Here is a 25,111-nt window from a genome sequence, read left to right on the forward strand (position 1 = left end):
ATTTTGGGACGATAGTGCTTGGCTGCGTTTCCATGAAGGGCTGACGACAAAATGAGAATCACATCCTGTGATGATGTAACCCAGGTGGGTCTCCCACTAATCTGAGTCTCTTATGCGTTTCTAGTGCGTGGCCTTGACAAGCCTGGGTCAGGGAAGGGTCCTAACGGTGGCCCAGAGGCACACCAGAGACTCCACACCTGAGGCTCAAGTTTTAGAACGTGTCTCCCCTTAATTTGCTGTCTGGCTCCAGGCAGCACCTAAACTCCTCCAACTCTGTTTCCTCCACTGAAAAGTAGCAGGGGAGGCCCCACTTACCTACTGCACAGAACTTCTTAGTGGCGTTTTAACAGGATGGCAGAGCCCGTTACATTTTCACAATTGCTCTAGACATTCTCAACAGTGAAAATGCACTAGCTACCAAATGCAGCCCATGGGATAAAATTTGGTAGAAAGGAGAGCTGAGCTTCACCTCTCATCAGTGGCCAAATGGCTTGTGGGCTATGAACAATCCCATTCCTTGCTCTCTCTCTCTCTCTCTCTCTCTCTCTCTCTCTATATATATATATATATATGTATATATATATATATATTTCCTTCCAAACATTCTGTCATTTTCTAGATAATCATCTGGCAAATACCACGCCCATCACCAGCGTATGATCACTGTCTCTCGGGACGCCCGTCTTTCAAGAGGCAGGTAGTGGTTATGGCCAAAAGTACAGCGTTGGTCTTAGGAGCGGCCACCTGCCCTGCAGAGACAGCCTGGTGCCCTCGGGCCTCCCAGTGCCTGTGTGGATGAGCTCAGCTCTCAGAAGTGGCTGGCCTCGCGGAGACAGGGGTGCCCTGCCACACCCACTTCCTAGAGTACAAGTTCAGCCAAAGCCACATTAAAAGACAGTGGCTTCACGTTGGCAGAACTTTTCAGGAGGCACCCAATGAGGGTGTGTGGGAGGAGGAGTGGGCAACCGTGTCATAAAATGACGAAGCCGAGCAAACATTTCCTGTCCTCACATTTAAAATCTCCGACGGGGGTGGAAGGCAGCCTCAGAGGCCCGGGGCTTTCCTGAAGAAACTATAAAAGGAAGGAATGATAAAAGGAGCCAGGGTTTTAGCAGGCTACTACCAACCAACCCAAAGAGGGGGAGGGAAGTTTCCCTCTCGGCCCCGACCCCGGCTTGTAAGCTTCGGGCTGGCTTTGCCGCAGGAAGCTTTTCAGAGGGGATGTGAGGTGTGGGTTTGTTTCTGTGGTGGCTCTTTTCTCCTCAGTGAGTAGTTGCAGGTCGTCAGATCTCGTTTTCTCATGTTCCCACAATAGAGAGGTTGAAGAAGTTAAACAGGAATCTGTTTGTGCCTCCCACACCTCCTAGTGGTCTCTAACAAAACGTGGGACCTGCTCAGAAAGGAGCCCTTGGTATCCGAACGCTTGCTGCTTGAAATCAGGACAAGAATCTAGTTGGACAGGGGCCATAACTTAGATATGAAACCATCGACACAGTCGACACATATGTTTCTTTCCTGTGATTTCTGGGACAAGGGGAAATCATGGAGCCTTCCCTGACACCTGTCAATTTTCAGTCGCCACAAAAATCATCAATAACTGATCTGAAGCAGAACAAATGGAAAACTGTTTGAAACACTCGGATAGCCTGATTGGCCTATTTCCATCAGCTTTCCAAGTTGCTCAAACCATAGCCTTACCGGGGAGGATTCCCATGATGGATTCCCTGAATAGAGTCAATGCTTAGGTCCCTCATTTCATGACCACTTAAATCCTGCAATGTCAGACCCCATGAAGGCAGGGCCTGAAAGACCCATCCCCTAAGAAGTCCTCCTGAGTGTTCTCAGCGTCTCCAGTCCTAGGATGGGACTGGCCACGTGAGAGCAGGCCCACGGAGCGCACTGTGCAATTTACAACGCAGAGTGTAAGGCGGTCTTTCGAGAGGTTCCACGCATCTTCAGAGTCCCGGGAATTGTATTTGACTCACAGCGTTTAGAATTCTTCACCCACACTTGCCAGTGTCATCATCTCCCTTGTCCTTGTTCCACCCTCCTCTGGGAATCAAGAGACACACGCAGCTGCCTACAGCAACCACAAAGAGTTCTCCGATGAAGCAAAGTCCCACGAAAAGGAAAAAAAAGAAAAAGTTTCAGAAAGGCTCCAAGGCTTACTGACTCCGGGGTTAAATCAAATAACCTGGGTTCCAATTCGGATTCTGCTAACGATTAAATACTGAAATACACCCTTGATGAATTTTAAGTTCTTTAACATTAGGTAATTCGTTTGACCTTCATAACAAACCTCTGAGCGAGAAGGGGAAACTTCGTCATCCCTAATTTGCAGATGAGCAAGCCAAATCTGAGGTCCGCATAACCTGCCAAAGGTCCCATTTCTGTATTGGCTGAGCTGTTGTCAATGCAGCCTTCTTGCTCCGTGAATGCACCATGTGGCCTGAGTTCCCCATCTCCCCAAGTCATGACCTCTCTTACCTGAACACACATACCTACTCACTCTCCACCCTCTGCGCCCCTTTAGCAGCTGGTCTTATCACGTGATAAGCTCATCTCCGTTACTTGTTACTCATCTTAGTGTCCCGCAAGGCCAGAAACTTCACCGAGGGCAAGGAGCATGTGAGGTCCATCTTTGATGGCCTGAGGATACGGCACTGCACCCCATCTTGCATAAATATTTGTCAAGTTAAACCAAACTGAATCAATCTGATAAAATTGCAAAACAGGGAAATCTTGTGCGTCGCCCTTCATCCTGTAACCCTTATTCTCAACCTCGACTCCTGCCAGTCGAAACCTATACTCTCAGATCATTCAAACACATAAACTGTATGATTGATAGGAACTTAAAATGCTTTATATCACTGCAAGTAATCCCTGAATCCAGTGGATGTGGCTCTAATTAATTTCAGGCACAGCCAGCAAGTCTGGAATGACTTGGGAGTGTCAGGGCCTTCCTAACAGGCCAGAAATCACATTTAGAACTCACTGGAACTTCAGCCTGTACCGAAATCACAGGCCTTCACAGTCACCCACCTTTGGTTTTTCCTCATCTATGAGCTGAAAAGTATGAGTCATAAACTGTTGGAAGTATTTTTTAACTCACCAATTATTTGGATAGTAAAATGTAATGTTTCAACCCTAACTGAATGCTAAGGACAATCTTAGCAACCAATTAGACAGAGTTGACTTTGAAATCAAAGAACAAGTCCAAGAGAAAAAGAGTAAGCTCCTTAAAAAGATGATGTTGACATCCTGATATGTATAATTCAAAGCACCTGTGACCTTCCACACAAATAACCAAGTGCCGTTGCTACTTCCTCTTTGATGGGGACCATGTGAGAGGTCTAACCCTGAAGGAGACTGCATCCTGAGCACCCCTCGGCCCTGAGCTTGCACTCCACTTACAGATGGACACATGCTAAGGCATCTGCACTCCGTCCTTGAAGATTCCGGAGAATCGGGTCAGGGGTGAGCCCATCCCTTGGCCTCAGCCGCTGAAGTTCACACTCTGAGTCCCTAAGGTTTGCCCCTGCCATCTCCTCTTCCCTGACCCCTTGAACAGCCTCAGTTCAGGCCACCTAAACCTGCATGACTCCTCCGATGGACACTGCCCTTCCCTCCCCAGTGGCCCCTAGGCCCTAATGCCACCCCTGCACCAGCCATGCCAACCACTGGCCACACCCCGTCACGGCTCTCCGTCCATCTCCAAAACTTGCTCATGCTGAACTTTGCCTCGAATGCCCACCCCAGCAACGCCCACTTGCCCTTCAAGACTCAGCTCACACGACCTGGGAAGTCTTGACTGACCGCCAGGTTGAGTAAGAATCCCTTCTTCTGTTTTCTAAAAATCCTGAACATACATCAAGCACAAGGTTAATGACACCGCAGAGTAATGCCTGTTAACGTCTCTACTTGTGCCCTCAGAGGTCTGGCAAATGTCTGGCACATGGGAGAACTGAGGAAAGAACGTGCTGGCTGACTGACTAATTGAATCAATCTACTGCAATCAGGTGGTCCCATCCATCACCTCAGACCACCAGGAAGAAAAGGCCAAACCTTCTCTGAGATGTTCTTCAGTGCCTAACACAGCCAGCGCCTGGTTCAGGTTACCAGTTAGTTAAAGAACCCCGAACCGTGTAATTCTTCCCCTGACCAATCTTTGTTCATTAAGCCATCATGTATTTTTTTTTAAGATTGTATTTATTTATTTGAGAGAGAAAGAGACAGAAATAGTGACAGAGAGCATGAATGGGGAGGAGAGGGAGAAGCAGGCTCCCCACTGAGCAGGGGGCCTCACGCGGGACTCGACCCCAGGACCCTGGGATCATGACCTGAGCTGAAAGCAGATGACTAACCGACTGAGCCACCCAGGCGCCCCCAGCCATCATGTATTGACTGTCTACTACATACACGCATTCACCAGGCATTGTGGAAGAAATAACCAGCTAAACCGAGGGTCTGGAGGGGTCTGGAGTCAAGAGGAGTAATAGATTTATATACAGAGGAGAGTCGTCCAGGTCTGAGAGAACAAACAGCTGCTTTTTGTAGGGGAAATAGGGAAGATTGAGCCAAGGAGATGAGTGTGGAGGCAGATCTTAAATGATGAGGACACAAATATACTTTTTTTTAGTCTATTTAGCTGTGTGTGTGTGTGTGTGTGTGTGTGTGTGTGTGTGCCCGAGTGTGTTTTGGATCCATGCTACTACGATCCACAAAATACGCTAGTATGAATATTTATGCAAATGATAATTACACACTAATTACACACTATAATCTAAAACTCCCCTTGGTTATTTTCTGCCAACACAACGTCCTCTTGCACGTCTCTCACATTTTTAGCTGGTCTTCGGATGACATTGGTTGTAACATTCCACAGACCCTGGTTTACCATCCCTGAATGGCTTCCTCTCCCAAGTCCTGTTAATTGCTCATGTTTATTACCATTTTTTCAGCTGCAGTCATTGTGAACAGTAGCATGTTTTCCCCCACAGTAATAAATATTCATGTGTTTATGAAGTAATGAAGAAAATGTTGCTGAGCATGAAGAGTCGATGTCAACAGTCAGGAGTGAATGAAACACAACATTAAATCTATTAGCATTCCCACATCTTCCTGGAGGCTTAATTGTTTCAGACAAGAAGAGGCTGAAGCTCCGGAGTTTGGAGGTTTTGATAATGACTACAGGATGGGAAGGAAAACAGAAGATGGAATTGGCTAGTCCAGGCTCTACGTGTCATTTCTGTTTCACAACAGCGCATGGGTAAGAAGCCTTTTTGCATTGTTTAATTTCTCCCTTGGAGACTGGGATGGTCTATGAGGCCAAACCAGAGATAGAGCCTGGGCAGTGATAAGCCAAGCCCCGCTAGGAAATGAGGGGTTGCCTGCAATGGGGACTCCAAGTTTGAACTCATATTTGTGACCACAATACCCCACTTAAATGTACCTACTGGCTCAGGGACAGCTACTGTAATGACACAAGTGTTAATTTCATTTTCCACCTTTCCCATCTGATGGTGTCTAAGAAGCAGTGCAAAGTTACTTTATGAGTGCTTTGAAACAGTGCTTGCTTCCACGGTGCATATACTAACATCGGAACAATTCAGAGATTAGCATGGTCCCTGAGCAAGGATGTCATGCAAATGTGAGAGCGTTCTCTCTCTCTCTCTCTCTCTCTCTCCCCCTATATATATATATATAAAGAGTGCTTTGAAATAGTAACGGATATCTGCTGGACCTGGGTGCATGCAGGTGTGCGTACAGGACACTAAGCAAATGCCCAGGAGACATACGATTCAGACAGAAAAGAGAGAAGAGGATGGTTGCATGCAGTCCTCGCTTCGGGTAGGAGACGAACACTTTGTACTCAGGAGAGCGCTGTAGTCCCAGTTCTGCTGTTTACCAGCCGAGAGACCTTAAGAAAGCTGCTTGACCTCTCCAGGCCTGTCTCATCATCCCCTTGATGCAGTCTTTCTTAACTGGGGGCAATTTTGTATGGGCTATTTGAGTGCAGGTGGCAATTTCACACCTCCCCCCCCCTTCCCACCCCCAGTAATACCTCATACGTATTCATCTTGCACCCAATGCTGACTTCCATCTTTCCTGAAACCAAGGCTTATGTCAGAAAGCAAAGGGCTGGTCGGCACAAATATATCTGATTTTCAAGCCAAAGCCACTAAATGACCAGGTGACCCAGTGGCATCAGACAATCTAATCCCCCCAAAATGGCTCTCGGCATGCGGTCCAGATTCATCCTGCTACTTCTTGAGGCAAGGTGCTATTTTTTTTTAATTTTTTTATTGCAAGGTGCTAATTTTCTCTTAGAAAGTGCAGCACCATTTCCTAAGCAGTGACAACCTTCTAAGAGGAGAGATCTGACCACCACGGATGGCAAACATCGTTTAATGGCTCCTTTGTTTTGTTTGTTTAACGAGACCAAAAGAGGACAAATTCCTGTCTTTCTCATTGACTTCAGCAAGGGCAGGGTTCTGTTTAGAGACCAGGAAGAACAATGTGGAAATTGTTCACTAACAATGTGAATCATTTTCAGACAATCCCCAGAAAATCTGGGATAAGTTAGGTGGAAGAGAGATAGATGACAGTATGTGGAAAACTTTATTTATGAATGTTAATAAAATTTCTATTGCAAAGGAAATACTAGAGACAAAACTGAAAAGCCCTACATTGAGAATGAAGCTTATTCCAGCCTGACTCTGAGATGCAAACAAGCCAAAGACCGATTCATTAAGTGCCAAATTCAAGAGCGGGATGGCAGGCTAGAGGTACAGCTGGAGAAGTTCCCCTCCTCAGGGTTTTGCCAAGAGCCAGCTCACATGCTTTGCAAACCATGATAGATATGTGAGGGCAAACCTGACATCCTTGCTGAGCTTGCTACATGTCAGCTTTTTTCAGCATGGAAATAAGTTGGTAGGTTTTGGACGAAAGGTAATCTGCCTCACTCACACTTGGGACCTTTGACAGAAATTTTCAAAATGGAAAACAAAAATGGCAGCCCATCAAAACTCAAGATTCTAATGTTTACAACATCTGGAGATCGCTTTTGAGGACAACGGCTGATAAAACCAGAATGGACGGGTACTGATATGAATATGCACCCCCAAGAAACATCCAGGTATGTGTTGGTTACACCATGGAAAATGACATCTTTTATTTGTTTGAGCTGGGGGAATGTTTTCAAAAAACGTGGTGAAAACACAGCAGGGCAAAGTTTTTGTGAGGGCCTGATATGCCGACTTCTATTTTCCACAGGTCGGAATGAAATTGTTTTAAAACAGTAATGGAAAGGTATACCACTCCTCAGATCCCTCCAGATCACGGAAAGAGTAAATATTTTACCTGCATATAGCAACTAGGATTTGTGAGGAAGTGACTATCAGTTAAAGTGTCAAAAAAAAAAAGGGGGGGTCATCAAGGTAAGATGAAGTTTTCGAAATTCTAATACTAAGGAGTATGCTGGACTTGGGGCTCGAGTACAAAGCCAGGCTCTCTAAAAGCTGGCTCATCTTTATTCTGTGATCATATCTTCCAGAACATGTGCCCAAATACTTTATACTCATTGAGAGTCAGTATAACATGGTAGCCAAACAGTGTGACCTTTGCAGTCCAAAGCTCTGGGGTCTTTTTTTTTTTTTTTTTTTTAAGATTTTACTTATTTATTTGACAGAGAGAGACACGGCGAGAGAGGGAACACAACAGGGGGAGTGGGAGAGGGAGAAGCAGGCTTCCCCGCGGAGCAGGGACCCTGATGCGGGGCTAGATCCCAGGACTCTGGGATCATGACCTGAGCCGAAGGCAGACGCTTAACGACTGAGCCACCCAGGCGCCCCCAAAGCTCTGGGGTCTTATCCCAGGTCTGATACTTGTGTGGCTTCGGGAAACTTATTTAACCTCTTGGATCCTCAGCTTCCTCATCTGTTAAGTGGGCATAATAATGTTACCTGCCATACAGGGTCATCGTATCAAACGTCAAATGAGTGAAGGCTCGCAAAGCATTTTGAAAGAAGAGTGTCTGAAATATTTTAAGCCTTCCATCAATCCTGGCTCTCCTCATCTAATTGCATCCTCACACAGACCGTGTGAAGCAAGTACTATCCATCATTCTCATCTCACAGATGGGAAAGTGAGGATTTGATAGGTAAATTAACTTGCTCAAGAACAGACAGCTCATAAGTAGTGGGGCCAGTCCTTGAAATAACCTGTTCTCGGGCCAAAGCCCAAGCTCCACTATATAATGTATTTGGGAATATGACTGTGAAGAGGAAAGAGTTGGTCTTTCCTACTAAAGAAAATAGTTGTTAGGGCAGAAACTAGGAAAATTCCTAGTCCAGGAAGTAACTCTCCATAACCTTCTAGGGGGCATCCGCAACTCCCTCTCCCCAAAGCACTTAGAAAAGGGGGTGCAGGGGTGTGATGACCAAGATGATCACTATCAAAACTCTTCTGCCCTTAATTTAATCGGGGCACTTTCTTAACGCTTAGCACAGAGCGTGAATATTTGAAAGCCTTTCTCCTTCCTCTTTCCCAACAGCCTTCCCAAGAATGTGCACCTCTCATCACCACCAGGTCTGTCATTGGTAGAATTTTGCTGCCTGAGTGAATTGCCGTTGACTTCTAGGTGAAGACAAAGAGGCCTAGGAAGTTCTCGCAGGATTTTCAAAGGAAGATTAGTGTTGGTGCCTGAGCCATATCTGCACGTGTCTTTCTGCTGGGACCCTCCCTCTTCTGCCACCATCCCTGCCAGGCATCCAGCCTCTCTGAATTGTTCTCGGGTCAATGAAAGTGTCCACAGCATTAACAAATTTCACGGCTCCATTTTTCTCATCCAGTTTCCCCTCAGTGAAGGCTCCCATCCTCTTAATACACGTTCAAAGACACCTTCTGCCTTTTCAGTGACTGTACCATGGAAGCCCATAAAATCAGGACCTTCAAGCTTTCCAACATTTGCTGTTGCTGTTCTTTCGAGACCTTGAATCCCTTCTTCTTTCCCTATACTGGCCCCCTGCAACTGTTTGTCCCGTTAACCCGAAAAACTCCTACCCCTCCTCTAAGGGGAAGACAAATGCCACACTTCATTGCAGTTTTCCTAGCCCACATGAACATCTGTGTCCCCTTGCAAGGCAACAGTGTTACCTTCTTTGCATTCTTTGATTTCTCATAATCCTCTCACATTTAGCACACTGTATCCTAACCCTTCTCTCTTAAGCACCTGTCTTGAGATGTAAGAGCCACTCAACAGGGTTTACGGAGAAAAAACATTAAAAGGGGACCGCCATAGGAGAGGCAGAGTTGGTGTAGTGAGAACAAGTATAATTTTTGATGTCAGAGGGATCTAGGTTCAAATTCTGGTTCTGTCACCTCCTAGCTATCCGACTATAAGCAAGACCCTTATAAACCTCTGTTTTTTCATCCATGAAATAGACAGTATTTTTATAAGAAGTAAATGAGAAAGGAGGATAAACATCTTTGCTACGTGGTGCACATTTGACAAATTTTTGGGTCTGTCTTAAATTTTGCACACATTTTCTTCTCTTTATATTCCTCTTCTCCTCTTCGACCCACACGCTACTTCTTCTTAGAACAGAGGAATGTAGCTGTTAAAAGTTTGGATAAAAGAGAATTATAATGACAGGTTTTAGGAGAATCCCTTCAAGCAGAGTCTAAGAGAGGGAGATAACCCCTTGACTTGAATATCACAAACCTGATATCAAATGTGGCCTTAGTGTGGAGATGGATGTAGGATTTTTTTAAAAAGATTTTATTGATTTAGTTGAGAGAGAGAGGGCACGAAACAGGGGAGGGGCAGAGGAAGAAGGAGAAGCCAACTCCCCGCTGATCAGGGAGCCCAAGGAGGGGCTTGATCCCAGGACCCTAGGATTATGACCTGAGCTGAAGGCAGATGCTGAACTGATGGAGCCAACCAGGTGCCCCTGGGTATAGGATCGTAAGCCAATGGACTTTAATATTTCTGGGCCCACTGACAAAGTCATTACCATTATGGAGTAGATATAGCAGGCTATCTTGGTTTGGCTCCATTAAAATTTTAATACATCTAACATGATTTTTCTGATTCCACTCTCACCAGAAAACTGGGCCTGCCTTCTGGGGAGAATTATGGATCATACTGATCTGACTCTTTCCAGACCCCTATGGCTGTGATATTTCACCATCAGGAAACAGCATGGCTTCTGATTATGATCTGGCTGTCAGAAGAAAACTTCGGGTCTTATTTCAGTAAGTCACTCAAGTAAATTAATCAGTTTTCTGGAGTCTACCACAAACTCATATACCTTTTATCTTACATGAGACAATATTGATCGACCTAAACACAAACATGATTTCTGGCGTCCTCAAGGAGAGGTCCGGATCACCCCCAGACATCATTTAGCTTTGTTTTCTCCCCTGTTCCTACAGATCCCATTGGTATTCTTTGAGATTCTCAGTTCTCTTAACAGTAGGCAGTTCCAATCTCAGTTTTTCCTAGGTCCTCCTCTTCTGTCTACAAGAAAAAAATCAGAGAGCCAAATGCAAAAGGTATATTTGGTCTTGATGGACTATTACTTTTGCTGTTGGAGGAGAAACAGACCTTGTCAGTGATTTTTGGCCACAGTCTTTAGATCCTAAAGATTCCAGCTTAAACGTTTTTATGGATGAAACTCTCTCACTAATTCATTGATGTGACTTACAGTAAGACCTATGCAAATGTAGCTTTTCAATAATTAATATGTAACTTAATTAGTCATGGGGAAGAAGTAAGCACTTAAGAATGATAATATTTGATTTATAAAGCATACGTAAAGGAGACTGGATAGAAAATCTAAAATCTAAAACATTTTCTTGTTTTAAACTGTTTTTTGAACAGAAGTCAGCTCACATCGCAAAAATGTTCTTGTTCATACATATAATGATACTGTAAATACAAGTTTTAAAAAGAGCCTTAAGGAACAGTCGCAGACGACCCAATTGTAACCATCATGTTTACCATCTTGGCCCATATCCCAAGCTCCACATGTTTTGGGCATAGTGGTTTTTTTTGTTTTTGTTTTTGTTTTTGTTTTTTTGGTTTTTTTAACGTGACAATAAAGGCTCAACTCTGAAGATTCCCTTTTGTTGCTATTCCAAATGCATAAGAGAACAAATCCATTTATCTAAATATGAATTTGGAACTCTTTGGAGTATGGTGACCATATGCATCAATCCTCGGAAAGTAAAAGCAAAATATTAACTTCCCTTTCTGTTGGAACACTTTAGATTTCTGACATGAGGAACAGATCCTATTAAGTGGTAATTTACAGTGGCTACTTATTGCTTAAATGTGGAAAATCCACAGGGGTAGACCAAGGGAATTAAGGAAGAGAGTAGCCTGAGTAAAATAATATACACAGTTAATCCTCACCATTCACTCTATCATTCTCTTCCATCCAATTCCCTACCCACTTCCTCACCTTCCAGTCCATCCACAGCACCCCTAGCTACTCAGTTAAATGAGAAATGTCTGGCAGAGTTTGCTACAAGAGTGTGAGTTGCAGCAAACAGACTTGGTCTATTTATAAGAAATGATCCTTCTGCCATGCTTTCACATCATTCATACCATGATTCCAAGAAGTTCCCCTGCCTTTTACTATATGATGCCTTTCACACAGTGAGAGGAAAGGAACTACGAATCAAGAGAAGGTTTTATCTTTATGGGGGCCCAGCAAGCCAGCAGCAGAAAGTCTCCATCTCTAAAATCAGAGGACAGTTATTCCATTAAGGTTGTTAAATTATTTCATAAGGAAGTTTCTCATAATAATCTTTCTTATCCTTTGAGAGTGACATTATAAACAAACTATACTGCTCTTTCTTTGCTTGAAAATCTATGATATTTTTTGTGAATGCAGACATAAAAAGATAAAAAGTACTGCCTTCCCGATACTTTTATTTTCCCCAGAATCTGGGGACCCACCACTTGCCATGAACTGGACATTCAGATCTTCTCCAGAACAATGAGATGTTTGCTCCAGCAAAGTCTGCTTTTTCAATTACTCGATAGGCTTAAAATGAGTAAACACAGAGAGAGAAATGCAGGGTTGTCGGAACTGGAACACAGAACGATCAGTTTGCGGCTTTCTGAGAAAGTCTTGCTTACAGTGAGCTTTAACGAAATGTAAAGTTGGGTCTTTTGCCTCATAGAATTAAGTAAATTTTTCCTTTCCTTCCTTCAGTGACAAACTATACAAGGAGGAGACAATGTATAAAACTTCCCCTCCAGCCCCACAGTCCCATAAATTAGCCTTTAAATAAATCCATTCCATTTCAGAATTCCACAGTGGGACCCTAGAATGTGACTCCCCCCGAAGTGATTGCAAACATGAATATAGAATTTAAATACTTCATCTCATCCACAAACATGCCAATTTTAATTTAAGGTAAGTGTATTTTTATCATATAAATTATTATATGATAATATAATACATTATATATATTACATATAAATTACTAAATGATAATATAATACATTATATTACATATAAAATATTTTTTACAAATTATTTTTTAACTAAAAAAGAATAAAATTTCATTATAGTAAATTTGGAAAATGCAGAAAAATTTTTATAAGATTTTATTTATTTATTTTTGAGAGAGAGAAAGCACACGCATGAGTGGTGGGGAGGGGCAGAGGGAGAAGTAGACTCCCCGCTGAGTAGGGAGTCCAATGCGGGACTCGATCCCAGGACCCTGGGACCATGACTTGAGCCGAAGGCAGACGCTTAACCAACTGAGCCAACCAGGCGCCCCAAAAGGAGAAAATTACCCATAATCTCCTTCCCAAACATGATTAGTATTAGCATTTGAGTATATTTTTTCCTTCCAAGATTTTTTATTTTGTATATTACTTTTACTAAAATTATGATTGAAGTACACTAGAAATTTTGTATCTTGCTATCATCTCTGAAATATTACATACATTTCAACAGTTTGATGATAATCTATTATTTAGATATAACTGCTTTGGGACTTTGAAAGTTGTTTTTAATTTTTTATTATTAATGGTATCTTGGGGACAAACATAATTTCAAGAGAAATAAAAGTGCCATAGCAACTATTCCAGTAATTGGGAACAATACCTAGTTTTTAATGTACTGGGACAAACTGGAACTCAGAAGCACCTCACTTTAGATCTCTGGCAACACAGACCTCATTGGACACTGCAGATCCAGCTGGAATTTTGGTAAGAGAGGAAGATTGGGTCTTTAATGGCATCCACATTGCCACATGGACACGAGCAAGAAGGTTAAGTCTATTGGACCAAGAGTCATCGTGCCATGGGAGGCCAAAGGTCTATACTTACATAGCACTAACATTTACTCACTATAGCACTAAGAATATTATTATGATTACTATGATTTTACATTCCTATAATACCTGTCAGGTAGGTCTTAACATCTTGAATGTTTAATAAATTTTATTGAAGGATGAATAGCTCCATATTACCAAATCACTTCTTTGGTAAATAAGTTCATGGACAAAACATATCTGTTATGTCCAAAACATATCTGGAGCCTATAATTCCAAATACACACAAAAGAAATGAACAAGAATAATTTATCTTCATCATTTCCAAGTATAGCCACCTCTCCTTTGCTTGTGACTTGCTGACTTGTAGAAGCTAGAAGATTCTCTGAAGATGCCCTCAAAAGGATCCTCATGACAGAGTTCCTAAGGGGCTCAACATAAGTCTTGTGAGGTATATGTAGGTAAAAACAATCAAAAGTAGAGGCTCGTGCTTGCTTCTCATCTAGAGATTACTGAAGGAGGGAGGTCATTTGCAGCATGCCAACAGAGCATGAAGTGGTTGTAGTATAACACAATGTTTGTGGGAAGAAAAAAGCATGGGAATCCCCATTCCAGTTCCCCATGGAAACCTGAGGGTCTGAAAGCAGAACTTGGTTGTTCCTGAGCTCCTCAAAAAGGAACATAGAAGTCAGAAGCGGTGCATGAGCTGCGGGGCAGAAAAGCAACTGGGGCATCATCAACTACTGGTACAGCTAAAGGAAAATTCACCTGCAACTCTGAGAGGGAGCTGGCATACAGCTGGAAGTGACCACAGGTTGATGATGAAGGGAAGCTTCAAAAAATCATTTGAACAGCAAAACTATAGAGAATTAATCCAAATTAGAGCAACAGGATAAAGAGCTCCAGGAGGGAAGTCTTTAGGTAAATACTAACTGATAAATAACCTATTCTGTGGTTGCTTATCTTATCACAAACATTACATCAGCAGAGTCTACCAATGTCAGAGAAAATAAGACAGAACCAGAAATGAGAATACCTGCTCATAACCAAGCATCCACTGATGTCAGATCTCTGCTTCCCCATCCCTCGCCCTCTGCCAATGGAGCCATGCCTTGCTTGGAAAGGGACAATTAGACATGGTAGGTTGAACACAAATATTTATTATTACTCCCTTCCAATTCTCCATGAAAAATGACAGGAAAGGAAGTTTTCTAAAGGATAAAGGAAGGAAGTGACAGAAGATGAGAGACAGTAGCAACATTTTGTAGGCTGAAAATGCAGTGGATGGGTGCTCATTAACTTAGAGATGGAAAAAAAAAGCTGCAACTATAGATTGGAGAGTGGAACAGTGAGGAGCAAGCCAGTTTAAGCTGCAAAACCCTGGAACTAGAGGCACCAGCAACTTCAAGAAGGTGGGCATGCGGGGTAAAGCTGAAAGTGTGCATTTGCAGATAATTGATGTTGACTGCCCCTCCCCAAACTTTCTGGAGAAGCTAAACATAACCCACAGCTGAAAACAAAAGTAATATTCCATGTAAGAAACCAGACAATTAAGTAAAACTCTGCATGGCAATCATAAGATTCCCTAGCTTCCTTCCCCAACTTGACCTAGAACACAGATGACCAGGCTTAAACCCCAAAGGCAGAGATTTGTAGTATTTCTCTCTAGAGAACTGAACAGACCAAGAGAATATATGTGTAGATGCTGATATTTGGGGTCCCCCAAAGATAGAGCCTTCTTATCAGCCTGCACTCAAGAAGCGATCCATCCACAAGGCCTGCCCTCACCTAAAGCTTCCAGCCAGCCTTTTAGTGTCACATTCTTCAATATGAATAGACTCAATGCTATCTTTCTATATGCTAAGCATCATTCAAAGCACATTTTCATTTTTTACACAAATTGGTTCATTTAATCCTTTACATATAGTATTAATGTTTTGCACATATACATATCAATTTATTTAATCATCATAACAATCTATAAGGTAAGTACCATTATTGTTCTCATTTCTCAATAAGGAAACTGAGGTACCTAAACACTAAGTAACTTGCTCAGGGTCACAAGCTATGAAGTGGTGTGGCCAGTTTCACAATCTTTCAATTTGGAACCCAGAGCCCATGCTTCTAATCTCTACATTATAACGCCTTGAAATAAATGTAGAGACAAAGGTAGGCAAACAGGGAAAAAGGGAAACAATGGAAACAGGCAACCAGGGGCCAAAAGAAAAGTGTGAAATCAACTATAACACATTTATTCAATTTACTCATTTCATCCATTTAAAACAAAATGAAACAAAACACCAAGATGCTCTCTTATTCAGAAAACAAGATAATATGGGAACAGAAGATTCAACACGAGAGTTATAAAATAGAATTATAGAGGAGCGCCTGGGTGGCTCAGTCATTGAGTGTCTGCCTTCGGCTCAGGTCATGATCCCAGGTTCCTGGGATCAAGCCCCGCATTAGGCTCCCTGCTCGGCAGGAAGCCTGCTTCTTGCTCTCCCACTCCCCCTGCTTGTGTTCCCTCTCTCTCTGTCTCTCTCTCTCTCTGTCAAAAAACAAATAAAAATCTTAAAAAATAAATAAAAATAAATAAAATAAAAAAATAGAATTATAGAAGTAAAAGACAGAAAATAGGAAAGAAAACTAAGATGATCTATCTAGAAAAGACAGAGTAAGCTGTGATTGAAATTAGCAAAGAAATTATACAAGAAAACCTCTAGATTGAATGAGCCCGTGAATATCCAATCAGCATAATAAATGATGAGTCACACTAAGACACACTACTGATAAATATTCAGCCACCAAATATAACAAAGAGCATCCAGAAAGTTTCTAGGGAGGCAAGTAAACACGAAGAAGATAAAGATGTGGAATGGCATTAGGCATCTCAACAGCGACTCTGAAAGACAGAAGACAATGAATGAGTGGCACCTAACCAAGTATCAACCAAAGGTGAAAATAAAATAAAAAGCTTTTCCAACATGCAAAGTCTCAATAAAATTATGTCCTTTGTGTCTTTTTTCGGATAGGAACACAGGGTTCTAGAAAATAGCCCCAAACTGATGATGCAGGGAAGCTTCAAGAAGTCATTGGACAGCAGAACTAGACAGAACTAATCCAAATCAGAGCTATAGGAGGGATGTCTTTACCTAAACACTCACTGAAAATCATCTGTTTTGCTGTTATTGTTGTTCATCTTACAGTGTTTTACAACTCCAACGGAGAGTTTAAGTATGAATTACTGCTACAAACCCAGAAAACTAAGAAATGGCTAAGTAGGGCAGCTATTAAATTCAGAAGAATGTAGGGACTCCTGGGTAGCTCAGTCAGTTAAGTAGTTGGCTCTTGATTTTGGCTCAGGTCATGATCTCAGGGCCCTGGAATAGAGCTTCTCTCTTTCCCTCTCCCTATGCCCCTTCCCCCACTCACGTGTGCACACACTCTCTCTCTGTCTTTCAAATAAATAAATCTTTGAAAAAATTTTTAAAAAGTAAAAGATACTCCTAAAACAGTATGTGTCTCAATTCTGAGAAATATTTATTTACTCATAATAATGTAAACACTAGCTACGGATTTAACCAAAAAACAGTAACCAATTATGTTGGGAAAGAACAGGTTGTGAGTTGTGTGGGAGATGATCCCAGAGAGCTAAATCCTCATTGTCTACAGGACAGAATAAATATATATATCTACAATTCCAGGAAGTGAGGAGATAGTAGAACTATGTTATTTAGAAATGTGGGGGTAATTAGTAGAAGAAACAACTTTAAGAGTTTTCAGAAAACAAGGATCTGGAGAGGAGATGGTGGGGCAAGAGGACGCTGCTTTTCACTATAAACCTATGAGTTCTACTTGTCTCTTCAACCTATGTATATGTATTCCTTTGATAAAATGATTTTTTAAAATTACCAGGAAGTGGGTGGCTCAGTCGTTAAGCGTCTGCCTTCGGCTCAGGTCATGATCCCAGGGTCCTGGGATCGAGCCCCGCGTGGGGCTCCCTGCTCCGCGGGAAACCTGCTTCTCCCTCTCCCACTCCCCCTGCTTGTGTTCCTGCTCTCGCTGTGTCTCTCTCTGTCAAATAAATAAATAAAATCCTTGAAAAAAAAAGCTTTAAAAAATAAAAAATAAAATAAAATTACCAGGAAGAATTTTAAAACGGTGGAATAGAGTCTCAGAACTGTCCTCGAAGGATAATCTCATGCTTCTTTGCATTTCTATCCCCTCCCCACATAGAGACTGCTACATCTCCAAACATGACATGTCCTATTTCCTGGAATCCGTGATGTTACCTTACGTACGAAAAATATAGATGTAATTAAGGTTACAAACCTTGATATGGGGAGATTATCCTGGATTATCTGGTGGTCCAGTTCAATCACATGAGGCCGTAGGAGTGGAGACCTTTACTGGCTACAGCAAGAGAGACGCAACATGAGGACCCAACCCGCCCTTGTTGGACTTTGAAGGTGAAGAAAGAGGGCCATGAGCCAAGGAAGGCTGCAGAATCGTCGTCAGCTGATAATCAGCAAGAAAATGGGGACCTCGATCTTACAACCACAAGGAACTGAATTCTGCTAACAACCAGGATGGACAAGGAAATGGATCGTCCCATAAAGTCTTCTCAGAGGGATGCAGGCTACTGACATCTTGGTTTTAGCTTGGTGAGACCCATGCCAGACTTCTGACCTACACAATTATTAGATAATACAGTTGTGTTGTTTTATGCCACTACATCTGCAGTAATCTGTCATGGCAACAACAGAAAACTAACAGACTTCCTGCTCCTAAACCAACTCATGCAATTACTACTGATGGGAGAACCTTGAGTGGCAGTCTGAGAATGTATGTGGACACTCAATAGGCTTAAGAAATCCATAAACTGTAAATTCACCAGAAAGATCATCTTATCTTCTCAATACAAGTGACTACGGTCACCTGTGAGTCAAGCAATGGAGGACCCACCTACCCAACAAACACTGATCAATATTTTTGAGCATGGTCAAGAGGTATGAAGGTTCCCACCATGGGAAAGGAAGCTTCAAACATCCAAAATTCTTCCATATTCTCCTATTAGAGCCATTCCTGTCAAATGCATCCAAGCCAGTGGGATGGGTTTACGATGGAATATGAATATTTGTAAACACCCAAGATAAAAGTACAGTCTCTGACTTCACAAGTAAGCACTGCAAAAAGAAGAAGATAGTCTTGAGCACAGGTGAGCATGTGGAAAAACTGACCTGCTCTAACAGCTGTCTCTACAGCAATATCAGCAAAAGTTCCAGGGTTAAATCATATTGAACTAAAGGTGCAAACTATCTCTTACTTCAACCTGAGAGCCAGCAAATGAAGAAAATAGATCTGACCTTTCTTTTTTTTTTTCTTGTTCTAAAGTTCTTTTTACACTGAGATATAATTATCATATAACACTGTGTACGTTAAGGTGTACAACATGCTGCCTTCCTACACTTATATATTGCAATACCATAGTGTTAGCTAACACCTCCATCATGTCACATAATTATCACTTCTTTTTTGTGGGGAAAACTTCAAGATCCAGTCTCTTAGCAACTTCGAAATATAGAATACAGTAATTTTTTTTAATTTTTTTATTGTTATGTTATGTTATGATGTAGTGTTCCATGATTCATTGTGCATAACACCCAGTGCTCCACGCAGAATGTGCCCTCTTTAATACCCATCACCAGGCTAACCTATCCCCCAACCCTCCTCCCCTCTAGAACCCCCAGTCCGTTTCTCAGAGTCCATCATCTCTCATGGTTCGTCTCCCCCTCCGATTTACCCCCCTTCATTCTTCCCATCCTGCTATCTTCTTCTTTTTCTTTTCTCTTAACTTATGTTGCATTATTTGTTTCAGAAGTACAGATCTGTGATTCAACAGTCTTGCACAATTCACAGCACTCACCATAGCACATACCCTCCCCAATGTCTATCACCCAGCCACCCCATCCCTCCCACCCCCCACCACTCCAGCAACACTCAGTTTGTTTCCTGAGATTAAGAATTCCTCATATCATTGAGGTCACATGATACATGTCTTTCTCTGACTGACATATTTCACTCAGCATAACACCCTCCAGTTCCATCCACGTTGTTGCAAATGGCAAGATCTCATTCCTTTTGATGGCCGCATAATATTCCATTGTGTATATATACCACCTCTTCTTTATCCCTTCATCTGTCGATGGACATCTTGGCTCTTTCCACAGTTTGGCTATTGTGGACATTGCTGCTATAAACATTGGGGTGCATGTACCCCTTCGGATCCCTACATTTGTATCTTTGGGGTAAATACCCAGTAGTGCAATTGCTGGATCGTAGGGTAGCTCTATTTTCAACTGTTTGAGGAACCTCCATACTGTTTTCCAGAGGGGTTGGACCAGCTTGCATTCCCACCAACAGTGTAGGAGGGTTCCCCTTTCTCCACATCCCCGCCGACATCTGTCGTTTCCTGACTTGTTAATTTTAGCCATTCTGACGGGTGTGAGGTGGTATCTCATTGAGGTTTTTGATTTGGATTTCCCTGATGCCAAGCGAGGTTGAGCACTTTTTCATGTGTCTGTTGGCCATTTGGATGTCTTCTTTGGAAAAATGTCTGTTCATGTCTTCTGCCCATTTCTTGATTGGATCATTTGTTCTTTGGGTGTTGAGTTTGATAAGTTCTTTATAGATTTTGGATACTAGCCCTTTACCTGATATGTCATTTGCAAATATTTTCTCCCATTCTATCGGTTGTCTTTTGGTTTTGTGGACTGTTTCTTTTGCTGTGCAAAAGCTTTTTATCTTGATGAAATCCCAAGAGTTCATTTTTGCCCTTGCTTCCCTTGCCTTTGGCGATGTTTCTAGAAGAAGTTGCTGTGGCTGAGGTGGAAGAGGTTGCTGCCTGTGTTCTCTTTTAGGATTTTGATGGACGCCTGTCTCACGTTGAGGTCTTTCAACCATTTGGAGTCTATTTTTGTGTGTGGTGTAAGGAAATGATCCAGTTTCATTCTTCTGCATGTGGCTGTCCAATTTTCCCAACACCATTTGTGGAAGAGACTGTCTTTTTGCCATTGGACATTCTTTCCTGCTTTGTCAAAGATAAGTTGACCATAGAGTTGAGGGTCCATTTCTGGGCTCTCGATTCTGTTCCATTGATCTGTGTCTGTTTTTGTGCCAGTACCAATACTGTCTTGATGATGACAGCTTTGTAATAGAGCTGGAAGTCAGGAATTGTGATGCTGCCAGCTTTGCTTTTCTTTTTCAATATTCCTCTGGCTATTCGGGGTCTCTTCTGGTTCCATACAAATTTTAGGATTTGTTTTGTTCCATTCCATTATTTGTTCCATTTCTTTGAAAAAAGAGGATGGTATTTTGATGGGGAGTGCATTGAATGTGTAGATTGCTCTAGGTAGCATTGACATCTTCACAATGTTGGTTCTCCCAGTCCATGAGCATGGAACGTTTTTCCATTTCTTTGTGTCTTCTTCAATTTCTTTCATCAGTATTTTATAGTTTTCTGAATACAGATCCTTTGCCTCTTTGGTTAAATTTATTCCTAGGTATCTTATGGTTTTGGGTGCAATTGTAAATGGGAGCGACTCCTTGATTTGTCTCCCTTCTGTCTTGTTGGTGTATAGGAATGCCACTGATTTCTGTGCATTGATTTTATATCGTGCTACTTTACTGAATTCCTGTATGAGTTCTAGCAGTTTTGGGGTGGAGTCTTTTGGGTTTTCCACATACAGTATCATATCATCTGTAAAGAGTGAGAGTTTGACTTCCTCTTTGCCGATTTGGATGCCTTTGATTTCTTTTTGTTGTCTGATTGCTGTGGCTAGGACTTCTAATACTATGTTGAATAGCACTGGTGAGAGTGGACATCCCTGCCACATTCCTGACCTTAGGGGAAAGCTCTCAGCCTTTCCCCATTGAGAATGATATTTGGTGTAGGTTTTTCATAGATGGCTTTTATGATATTGAGGTATGTACCCTCTATTCCTATACTCTGAAGAGTTTTGATCAAGAAAGGATGCTGTACTTTGTCAAATGCTTTTTCTGCATCTATTGAGAAGATCATATGATCCTTGTTCTTTCTTTTGTTAATGTATTGTATCACGTTGATTGATTTGCGGATGTTGAACCATCCTGGCAGCCCAGGGACAAATCCCACTTGGTCGTGGTGAATGATCCTTTTAATGTACTGTTGGATCCTATTGGCTAGTATTTTGGTGAGAATTTTTGCATCCATGTTCATCAAGGATATTGGTCTGTAATTCTCCTTTTTGATGGGGTCTTTGTCTGGTTTGGGGATCAAGGTAATGCTGGCCTCATAAAATGAGTTTGGAAGTTTCCTTCCATTTCTATTTTTTGGAACAGTTTCAGGAGAATAGGTATTAATTCTTCTTTAAATGTCTGATAGAATTCCCCTGGGAAGCCATCTGGCCCTGGGCTTTTGTTTCTTGGGAGATTTTGATGACTGCTTCAATTTCCTTAGTGGCTACAGGTCTGTCCAGGTTTTCTATTTCTTCCTGGTTCAATTTGGTAGTTGATACATCTCTAGGAATGCACCCATTTCTTCCAGGTTATCTAATTTGCTGGCATAGAGTTGCTCATAATATGTTCTTATAATTGTTTGTATTTCTTTGGTGTTGGTTGTGATCTCTCCTCTTTCATTCATGATTTTGTTGATTTGGGTCATTTCTCTTTTCTTTTGGATAAGTCTGGCCAGGGGTTTATCAATCTTGTTAATTCTTTCAAAGAACCAGCTCCTAGTTTCGTTGATCTGTTCTACTCTTCTTTTGGTTTCTAGTTCATTGATTTCTGCTCTGATCTTTATTATTTCTCTTCTCCTGCTCGGTTTAGGCTTTATTTGCTGTTTTTTCTCCAGCTCCTTTAGGTGTAGGGTTAGGTTGTGTATTTGAGACCTTTCTTGTTTCTTGAGAAAGGCTTGTATTGCTATATACTTTCCTCTCAGGACTGCCTTTGCTGTATCCCAAAGATTTTGAACAGTTGTGTTTTCATTTTCATTGGTTTCCATGAATTTTTTAAATTCTTCTTTAATTTCCTGGTTGACCCATTCATTCTTTAGTAGGATGCTCTTTAGCCTCCATGTATTTGAGTTCTTTCCGACTTTCCTCTTGTGATTGAGTTCTAGTTTCAAAGCATTGTGGTCTGAAAATATGCAGGGAATAATCCCAATCTTTTGGTACCGGTTGAGACCTGATCTGTGACCTAGGATGTGATCAATTCTGGAGAATGTTCCATAGGCACTAGAGAAGAATGTGTATTCCGTTGCTTTGGGATGGAATGTTCTGAATATGTCTGTGAATTCCATTTGGTCCAATGTGTCATTTAAAGTCTTTATTTCCTTGTTGATCTTTTGCTTAGATGATCTGTCCATTTCAGTCAGGGGAGTGTTAAAGTCCCCCACTATTATTGTATTGTTGTCAATGTGTTTCTTCACTTTTGTTATTAATTGCCTTATATCATTGGCTGCTCCCATGTTAGGGGCATAGATATTTACAATTGTTAGATCTTCTTGTTGGATAGACCCTTTAAGTGGGATATGGTGTCCTTCCTCATCCCTTATTACAGTCTTTGTTTTAAAATCTAATTTGTCTGATATAAGGATTGCCACCCCAGCTTTCTTTTGGTGTCCATTAGGATGGTAAATGGTTTTCCACCCCCTCACTTTCAATGTGGGGGTGTCTTTGGATATAAAATGAGTCTCTTGCAGACAGCATATCGATGGGTCTTGTTTTTTAATCCAATCTGATAGCCTGTGTGGTTTGATTGGGGCATTTAGCCCATTTACATTCAGGGTAACTATTGAAAGGTATGAATTTAGTGCCTTTGTATTGCCTGTAAGGTGACTGTTACTGTATGTTGTCTGTGTTCCCTTCTGATCTATGCTGCTTTTAGGCTCTCTCTTTGCATAGAGGACCCCTTTCAATATTTCTTGGAGGGCTGGTTTCGTGTTTGCAAATTCCTTCAGTTTTTGTTTGTCCTGGAAGCTTTTGATCTCTCCTTCTATTTTCAATGACAGCCTAGCTGGATATAGTATTCTTGGCTGCATATTTTTCTCGTTTAGTGCTCTGAAGATATCTCGCCAGTCCTTTCTGGCCTGCCAGGTCTCTGTGGATAGGTCTGTTGCCAATCTAATATTTCTACCATTGTAGGTTACAAATCTCTTCTCCCGAGCTGCTTTCAGGATTTTCTCTTTGTCTCTGAGACTCGTAAGTTTTACTATTAGATGTCGGGGTATTGACCTATTATTATTGATTTTGAGAGGGGTTCTCTGTGCCTCCTGGATTTTGATGCCTGTTTCCTTCCTCACATTAGGGAAGTTCTCTACTATTATTTGCTCCAATATAACTTTTGCCCCTCTCTCTCTTTCTTCTTCTTCTGGGATCCCAATTATTCTAATGTTGTTTCATCTTATCGTATCGCTTATCTCTCGAATTCTGCCCTCATGATCCTGTAGTTGTTTATCTCTCTTTTTCTCAGCCTCTTTATTTTCCATCTTTTGGTCTTCTATATCACTGATTCTCTCTTCTGCCTCATTTATCCTAGCAGTTAGTGCCCCCATTTTTGATTGCACCTCATCAATAGCCTTTTTGATTTCGACTTGGTTAGATTTTAGTTCTTTTATTTCTCCAGAAAGGGTTTCTCTAATAACTTCCACGCTTTTTTCAAGCCCAGCTAGTATCTTTAAAGTCATTATTCTGAACTCTAGGTCCGACATCGTACTAATGTCCGTATTAATTAGGTCCCTGGCTGACGGTACTACCTCTTGTTCTTTTTGCTGAGGTGATTTTTTTCGTCTTGTCATTTTGTCCAGAGGAGAATAGATGAATGAGAGAACAAAATGCTAACAGGTTAACAACGTCCCCAGCAAATATACTGTATACAAATCAGAAAAGACCTGAAACCAGGGGAAAAGAAAGGGAAAGAAAGAAAAAAGAAAGAGAAAAAAAGATAAAAACAAAAACAGAACAATACAAAAAAAGTAGAATGTGATCAAATATGATCAGGCTAGTGCATAGATCATTGCCACACTCTAGATTTTGGGCGTATTTTGGTCTGTTAGAAAAAAGTGCCTCCTAAAATTTTAAAGGAAGAAAGACATATATGTACAAAATAAGGGTTGATACAATGAAGGGATGGAAGATGACTGTAAAGGTGAAAATTATAAAAGATTTTATAAAAGGAATTGATAAGATAAGTTGTTTGAAAAAAGAAAGGAGAAAATTTAAAAAAAAGAAAAAAGGGAGAGAATGTGATTAGGCAGGAGACTAGAACAAAGCCATACACTAGTGATTTAGGGTATATTTTGATCTGTTAGAAGAAACTGTATCTCAAAATTTTAAAGAGTGAACAACTTATATATATATGCCAAAAATAAGGGTAACTACTATGAAGGGATAAAATATGACTCTAAAAATGAAAAATAAAAAATGTGTTTTTAAAAAAGGGATTGATAAGATGTTGGTTGAAAAAGGGAAAAAGAAAAATTAAAAAAAAAAGTTAAAAAAATTAACTTTGATGAACTAATGAATCATGGTAAAAAAAAAAAAAAGCCATGAATTCTATGTGCAGTATTCCCCTAGTGCTGGAGTTCTCCCATTCTCCTTGATCGGTAAACTTGGTCTTCGCTTGCGGGCTGTTCGTGCTGATCTTCTGGGGGAGGGGCCTGTTGCCGTGGTTCCCAAATGTCTTTGCCGGAGGCTGAATTGCCCCGCCCTTGTCGGTCCGGGCTAAGCAAGCTGCTCGGGTTTGCTCTCAGGAGCTTTTGTTCCCTGCAAGCTCT

At 41.6% G+C, this 25,111-nt stretch overlaps 1 protein-coding gene and 1 non-coding gene across 4 annotated transcripts in view; one reads left to right on the top strand and one right to left on the bottom strand.

Annotated features, from left to right (window-relative positions):
* Positions 1–25,111, bottom strand: part of SUGCT (succinyl-CoA:glutarate-CoA transferase) — an 806,341-nt gene that overhangs the window by 148,766 nt on the left and 632,464 nt on the right. The gene's annotated exons all lie outside the window — the stretch shown is intronic.
* LOC113912076 lies at positions 5,569–5,672 on the top strand. Its single transcript, XR_003516699.1, has one exon. It is a non-coding gene; the product is annotated as a U6 spliceosomal RNA (small nuclear RNA).

Source organism: Zalophus californianus, chromosome 12, assembly GCF_009762305.2.
Source record: "Zalophus californianus isolate mZalCal1 chromosome 12, mZalCal1.pri.v2, whole genome shotgun sequence".
Lineage (NCBI taxonomy): Eukaryota > Metazoa > Chordata > Mammalia > Carnivora > Otariidae > Zalophus > Zalophus californianus.